Below are 8556 nucleotides of genomic sequence, written 5' to 3'. Positions count from 1 at the left end.
CCACAGGGATTTCAATCAGGGCAAACTTGAATCCACTACCCTCAACTGCATTGGCAGAACAAGGAGGGCTTCAGACCACTGGGAACAAAGCACTGCTCTGAGCTTCAGCAATGTCTGTAAAGTCACATGGGAACAAAGGAGGGTTAAATTGAAACCTCACATGGAGCAATTTGTCAGTAAACATTCACAGAACCATAGACTGGTTTGGGTAGGAAGTGACTGTAAGATGCTCTTGTTCCAACCCCCCTGCCATGGGCAGAGACACCTTCCACTAGACCAGGTTACTCAAAGCCCTATCCAACTTGGCCATTATACACAACCAAGGCTAAAATACTATTTTTTCCATTGTCCTCATCACACAGCCACTTAAAACATTGTCAATTTTTGCTTTTAAATCTGGGAACCAGGTTGCATTCCCTGTCCAAAGCTCTGGACAGAACACTCCTTCTGAGGCTTTCTTTTTGCCATCTGAAAACATGATGGAAACTACACAGAGGAATAATTGTGTCCTACCTACGGGCCTTCTAAAATGCTTCATGCATAAATACTGATAGTCAGCACTGACTTCTATTTTTACGCAGCATAATTGAAAAGTTATACATATGAAACTTAACAAAAAATGTCTTCCTAAAATAAGGAGCAAAAACAACCTCAAGTATAAACAAAACAAAACGAGTTATTTTGGGGCATGTTTCTTTCTTTTTTTTTCATTCTTTTATCATTACTCTATCTGTGAGTAAAGCCCCAACACGGACTACTTTGGGAATCTTTAGGGTTGTGTAAATATGTTTTGTGGCTAGGTTGTGAAGCATCCCAGCTGCATGAGACACAAGTTGCACATGTTAGCAGAGTAGAAATAAAACTAGCAAAGGCCATGGGATCAGATTGAGCAGAGATTGGGTCTCTATCGCAGCAATCTTGATGGCTGGAGAAGGCAGCAGCTGCTACTGCTAGGAGATGCACCCCCAAGGAAGTGCACCCATCTGTGCTAGGGGACACCTGCTTTGGATAGTATCTGGTCTAGAAATTGCAATACTGGTCTAGGTACTTGAAACACTGGAAGACTAGAGACAGCAGCTTTTATAATAACAGCATTGCTCAAATTTTCCCAAGCATGATCATTGCTCCAGCTCTAAGATTTCCTCTTCGCCCTGCTCAGTCCCCTCCAGGTTGCAGCCTGGGACATAACAATAAGAGAAGTACAGGAACTGGTCTCATCAGTTTGGTCCATCTGGGCAGCAGGGAGCCTTCTTGAGCCAAGTAACAGCTTGTACAGCAAGGTCTCCCTGATTCAATGCCTGGTGAGTGAGTCACTGATCACTCCTCTATTGCCTCCCTAGCAGCCTGTGTTAAAGCATTTCATCAGGTGCTTCTGGTTTCCTCACTTGCACACATACCTCAGTGCTTTCCACCATCCAAAATGAGATCACCTAGAAGACCTGGTGCAAAGACAGCATGTTTCTCTTTCCAGATTTGCCTCTCTAGGATTTGAACCAGCAGAAGCCAAAACCAGGAAACTGTGGGATTGCCACCGCTGTACTCCCTGTGACATGCAGTTAAATCACTGACCTTCTGAAGGGTGAGGAACAGATTGGGAGGCCAGAGGGAGCAGGCAGGAACTCAGACCCACAAGTTCAGCCAAATGTTCTAGTCAGGACGGTGGCTAATGGGCCTTGCATTGCTGATAATCAGCATCTACAGGTCCAAGAATGTGGCCAGCCGGAGCCTGGAAATCAGCTGGGATGAGAGTGATGCAACTTCACCTTCTTTAAAGAGCCAGGATGGGGCTGAGGCGCATGAGCTTTTCCGTTCTGCAAGGCAGCCAAAGGGCAGTGTGTGTAGTGCAGCTGCTGCACTGACCCTTCTTTTGACTCAATAAAGCCAGTTGTCTTCTGTTCCCTTTACCCCCTCTCTATTTGTTGCACAATATAGCTTTGATCATAAAGCTCCAGAGAACCAGGATTTTGAGCTCAATTCTGATCTCACTTATTCTGGCATAATTCAGGAGTAACTACAATCATACTTGTAGAAGATCAAAATCAGTCCAGTTCCTTTTAACTGGGCAAAATTACTGGTCTGTAGAAAGAAGAAAATAATCAAAGATGTGAAGAATAAAGCCAGCTGAAGAAGGAGATAGTTTTTTCTTCTTCAAAGTTCAATATTTTTTTGGCTAGGTCTTTATATGATGCAAAATTTTATAGCAGAAAACAAAAACTGGAAAATTCCCATCTAGTTCTGATACTTTCTCCAGTGGCAACTTGTATTATAAGACACTGCTGGGATGTGTGGTTTCGGTTGTTGTAGAACACTCGTTGAACAAAATCAAGTGGATATTCAGAGAACAGAGCTGAAAAACACTGCTCTTTTCCCATCTTCATGTGGAAGGTCAGTACTGAGGAACAGCATCCAATGGGCAAGACCTCTAAGCAGGCCTTACTGAGCTACCATGATCAGTCAGCTACAAAGCAACAGGGAGCTAGAAAAGCCCTCCAAGGGTCAGCATCATGCTGTGCCTGCCATCCCTGCCATCCCATTAATGCCCACAGCACCTAGAAACCCCAGAAGTTTCCAGGTGCTCTCCATGGTCACCCAGGGATGGCTGGATCTGCAGCAGCTCACTGGGATGAACGCACAGCACACAACGTGCTGACAGCATAGCCAGTGTACTAGGGAGGCTGTTGATGTGGTGCCTTGCCAAAGTATGTCTGCCTGCCAAGCTACAGGCAGCTGCAGTGGGAGAAGACAGGAGGAGAGAGGAACCCCAGGCACTGACTGGGTTTATCTTCCAGCTGAGTATCGATCCAGATTAACTGCACGTGTGACCACAGAGGCTTAAACTCATTCCTCGTCATGGTTATGAAACATGGCTGTGAAGAACAAAAAATGCTTGAAACAAAGATATTTAGAGCTTTTATACAGTATAGTCTGGAAACAAAGATATTTAGAGCCTTCATGTAGTACAGTCCAGTGCTGTGTTACGTGACTCACTGGGTTTAGCAAATGAGAGGCTTTATGTGCAGTTAACCCTTTTAAGCACATTAAAGAAAGGCCCAAAAAGACTAAAAGCTTGATCCCTTGGTCAAAAGATCCCAAAGGATTTTGAGCAAATGTCATGCAAGCTGCTGGGACCATGCTGGTTCTGCAATAGCTCAGCAGCACTCTGTAGCATGTTTGAGGGAGTCAGTGGCAGAAGAGGTCCCCTCCACTGGGAGGCAAACATGGGTACCCTCTGCTCTTCTGAGAAGTGCCCTCAAACTGGGGAGGCCCGAGTGAGGTACCCACAAGAGTCCGGATAAAGCATTAAAACCCCCAAGTAAACCACAAGCCCCAGGGCTAGGCTGTCTCAGTGCCTTTCCTTTTGACCTGAGCAGTTCAGACTCATCAAGATGATAAAGATCTGCCTAGAAAGAAAAGGTCTTTCTGTGTTTTCCATCACCCAGCACAGCGGATTGGTGGGAGCAATACTCTGCAAAACTGCTGTAATCTGCATCGGGACTGAAGTGCGTCAGCAGACACATGTATGGTGTGTTTGTTATCCTACACTTCACAACGCCGGCTGTGAGGAAAGGAAATGTGGGGTTTTAGGTCAACCACTGGACCAGTAGGTAGCAGTGATGAGTGATGTGCCATCCCCGTGCTTGACCACTTTAGAGCTTTAGAGCTCAGATTGTGCACTTGAGTCACCAGAAATGTGCATACTTCAGCCACAAAACTGTTTTAGGGACACACTGTGTTATATGAGAAGGTATTTAACATTATTAGTAAACTGAGTAACTCTTTAGACCTATAAAGCTCATACAGACCATGTGCATGGGAACCACAAATATAACAATCATTTTCCATTATTATTTTTTGCAATAAGTTTTATTTCTTTACTTATCATTTGGTACACACATGTATTTTAGAAGGGGTTGGGTAGAATGAAAATTTTTTGCTGGATCTAAGCCTTTATGATGTCCTTTACTATGTGGCAACCTGCTTCACTGATACATTCTGCTAATGCAGTGGTCCTGGCCCTGTTGGTCACTGGCAGCAATACCAAGGGGCTAGTCTAGTAAAAGCAGTATGACTGCTAGAGATGCCCTGGCATCCCGCATTGCAAGGGGTCTCTGGTGCCTGCCAGCTTACACTGAAGCAAGGTGAGTGTAGCTACTGAATCATAGAATGGTTTGGGTTGGAAGGGATGACCTTAAAGCTCATCTAGTCCCAAACCCCCTGCCATGGGCAGGGACACCTCCCACTAGACCAGGTTGCTCAGAACCTCATCCAACCTGGCCTTTAACACTTCCAGGTAAGTGGCATCCACAACTTCTCTGGGGAAGCTGTTCCAGTGCCTCACAGCAAAGAATTTCCTCCAAATAACAGGGACGTTCAAGTGATCACCTGCAATGAAGGTGTCCCTGGGTATGAGCCAGGTACTTCACTGCTGTGCTTCAGCAGGCATGTAATACTGTGAGGAGAGCAGCACCCAACTGCTGTCTCATCCCTCTGGTTGTCACCCTTGTATTATATGGATTGAACCCTGAAACTACTCACTTTCTAAATTGTAAGCGAGAGTTTTCTCATCTTGTTCACCACTTTTGAAACTGACTTTCTAAAGCATCAGTGGCAACATGCACTGCAGGGAAAACCTAACCAGAAACTCCTACGTTGGTCTGCGCATTCATTTAGATGCTTAGGTTGTCATTTGCATGGCTGGGGTCAGCGAAAGTCATGTGAGTGGCTGCACCAGAGCACACTGAAAAAAACCAGTGCCTCCTTCTCCCAGGGGCACTTCCCTGCTGAAAGGATGACTTTGCTCCTGAAGACAAGGAGGGACAGGAAAACAGTGGTGGGGTTCCCCCTCTCCACGACTTCTCTGCCCAGATGACACTGCTCAGTTGGAAAGTTAAAGAAAATAGATGAGTTTTCATACACCCACCTCTGCAGTCTCATCCTGGAAGTCAGGCAGAGTTTGCTCCCTCCCACGCATCACCTCTGCTGTGCTGCCTGGCCCAGGAGCCCCTTCTCCCATCTCCCACCTCTGCTACTGGGTGGAGAAACCACCACAAACCCACTTTAATCACTCTGACCAGCACAGTCTCCCTGGGGCATGTCCCAGGGGGACACTGGCACAGGGTTTGTTTCCACAGGTGTGCTAAATTGTGGCTGTTCTCAGCCCACGCCCGGCCAGCCCACACTCACCCCCAGTACAGCCAGGGCTCCATGGGCTGTGCTGTGGTGGGTCTCCCTTTCCTGCCTGGCTGATGTTGCTGGGTGGGAAAGGCCCGTGGCTTCTGGTGCCTTCCCAAGAAATTTGCTGCTGGAGCCATCAGAGTGTGCCGGCAGGGCAGATGGGGTTAAACACCAGAGGAGTGGCTCTATATGCATGGGGTGGGTGGAAAACACAGGAGTTAACTCATTCAATATGCCAAAAGGTGTGTGCTCAATTTAGTGTCATCATATGACTAGGGGCCTATCTGTTCTGTAAGATAAAATACACAAGAAACCTACATTTAAAAAAGTAATAAAAAGAAGAGATTGCCAAGAGGATGAGAGCAGTGGGCTGGATCAGCTCAGCCCAGGCAGGAACCCTGGAAGGGGACCAGGAAGGCAGGAAAGATCCATGAGGAGTTTTCTGCAAAGAAACCATTCAAGAAAATGGGCAGAGTCAGTATGCATGTGATGCCTGTATGGCTCTGCTTGGGTGGAGGGGGAGCCATTGTCAGGGAAAGCAGCCCATCCCAGAGATTTGGGAAAGAAGGTACAGTTTGGATCAACCTGATCCAAAATAATATGTGGTTTGTATTTTCTAAGCAAAAAATTAAAGAAAAAAACCCAAAAAAAGTAAGCCGAGCAAAAGATTTCAAGTTGGAGGAAATGTCATTTTTCCTATTAAAAACCAAAACAAACCAGACCAGAAAAACCTCAAACTTTGCAGTTAAAAGATTCCTGCCAAACACTGAAATATTTTCTGGTGAGGCCCAGAGGTCTCTGTTCTCCCCCAGTACCATGAAGCTGGTGTCACTGGAATGTCCCCCGACTGGACGGGAACACCATTACACTGAGTTTTGGGACCCCCCCACCATGTGTGTTCGTGGAGATTTTGCACCCCAGAATAGAGTTTATAAACTTTGCCAGTGCGGGACCTAAAAAAGCATCTGAAAATGCAGAGGCTGTTCTCCTGGGACCTCCCAGCGTGCCAAAAACCCTCTCAGCAAGCCCCTGCACCCCTATCCCAACCAGCCTGTCCGCTGGTGGACAAGGGATGATCCTGGAGCTTGCTGAAACCCCCCTGGGGAAGCCAAGAGAGTGATGCCAGCAGAGGCAAAACCATGCTCATTTCGGGTGCCAAAGGTTTGCTTACAAATACCTTCAGCATTGTGGGCACGTGGTGTCCTCAGTGGCACATGTAGGGCACTCTCGGCCAGGCAGGGGGAGTGATGGCCAAGGGAGATGTGGAAAACAGCTATGTGTGGTGCACAACTGCCTGGCTGGGTGGCTGCTCCTGCTGGAACAACTATGGACCAGCGAATTCAGTGAACTGGCCATCAGGCTAAAAGCAAGCCCTGGGCTAGGGAGCTCTGCCACAGGTACCCACCGTCAGTGTTTGCTCTGTTACTTTTGACCCATAAGCTTTCTATCAGCAGTGCTGGAAACAGGATGGGGACAGGAGCTGTCAATGTGAAACTAATTCAGAAGAGGTGCTGGAAACTGATGCTGACGGCATTTTTGGAAACTCTTTCCCCAAGCTGAAAAAAAAGGGATTTCCTAAAATGACTGAAAATGAATTTGCCACATCTGCAAAGAGTAGCTTGTGGGTTGTCTGTCCCTGAAAGTAGCTGAGGAAACACTACAGTCAGCAATTTTCAGTTTAAATGACAAAAGCTAATGTGCCCATAGATGATGGCAAGTTCCATGTATACTACCAGTCACTTTAAATCCTGGAAATACAACTTTCTGAATTGTTAAAGCTCTACAAGTTTTCACAGTACAAAAAGACAGTCTCTTTGGCCAAAAAAAAGCTAGTTTTGGAATCAAGGACAACCTGTAATTAAAGCCAACAGTATGAGAATCCGTAACTGATCTGCTCAGAACAAACTATTTGGCTACCTGAAGAGAATCAAAACATTTTTATTTCTTTGGAAAGAAGTGCAAAGAAGAAAAACATTAACTTGTTAAGAAAGAGGAAATTGTATGGGCAAACTAAAACAGGCAAAAGCCTGACCTTCATAGTGGCAAGTGTATGCAAAGGTGGAGAAGTCAGGACTCGATTTAGTTTGATGAACGATCCAATCATGCTTATTACATGAAATTAGACCATTTATTTAAAAAACAGCTACAGAAGAAACCAAAAAGATCTTATGCCATTGACCTTAACACTCCACTGTAATAATCTTGATGAGAGGGATTTTGTTTTATTTTTACTGAGACAAATTCAATAGATTTACAGTGATGAATGCAATAAAATTACATACATGGTGAAGGAAAGCTTAGCTTCAAGGCAGTACAATTCTGTCCAAGAAACTTAACTCCTTGAAATGCGCCATTTTCAGCTGGAAAGGAAAAATCTCAAAGGCATGACTCCAGCAAGGCTATTTAGTCAAATAGTACCAGATGGATGTGTGAGACTCACCTTCTGCTTTGATTATGAATGAAAATAGTCACTGAGGTGTTTGCTGAAGCCTATTTTGCCTGAAGAAGTCTGGTCAAGTTGGGGTTAACGTAGCTGTGCTTGGGTCTGCTGTGCTTTGAGGGAGGGATGTATGGAAATGAGAAGGAAAGGAAGCTCAGAGGAAGCCAGATAGCACAATGACTGAAGTATTTTGCTTGGATGAATTCAGTCTGTGACCAGACATTTTGCTTTGGTACAAAATGCCATGGTCTCCAGGAGACACTGTGAATTTGTGACTGAGTTTTCAGTATTTTCCTCTTTCCAGGAACCTCACCAACAACACAGCTCATGCTGTCCACATAAGGCATAAATATCACTATTTCCACCCTCCAGAGTGGGAAGCAGAGAAAGAGCCCTTTGATTGACCTCTGAAGAGCGGACTGTATCTGGGTTTGGATGGGCTTGGAGCATCTGCCTCTCCTTAAATGGCAAGGAGTTGGGTAGCAGCCCCAGGGAAGCCAGGTGTGATGGACTGAGCAGGGAGTGACACCTCATACTCACAGGAAGACAAACCCAATGCAGAGCAAGGTCTTCTTTCAACAAAGGCTTTAATACGTATTTGACTCCTTCTCGAGGAAGTTTTGAAAGGTGTTTAAATGCTCATGTAAACTCTGTGGTAGGCATGCTTATATACTTTCCAACTTGCCTTTTGTTCTGAAAAATCAAATCAGATCAGGTTTTCTCCTTTCTGTATGATTTGGCCCATCAGGTGTCAGATGTTGGTACATACAGATGCACCACCTGATGAGGTGACTAGAAACCCAAACCTGTGTACAGCCCAGCTTTGACTAAGCTGACATCCTCCTGTTGCCCCCTTCTCCTTTGGGGCAGAGCAGCAAGGGGATTCAGGGAGCAGGACACATCATACAGATCAGATCCATCAATCGCACGTGTGGGCCAGT

Source organism: Pseudopipra pipra, chromosome 1, assembly GCF_036250125.1.
Source record: "Pseudopipra pipra isolate bDixPip1 chromosome 1, bDixPip1.hap1, whole genome shotgun sequence".
NCBI lineage: Eukaryota > Metazoa > Chordata > Aves > Passeriformes > Pipridae > Pseudopipra > Pseudopipra pipra.
The sequence above is the reverse complement of the archived record's forward strand: the minus strand, read 5'-3'. Positions refer to the sequence as shown.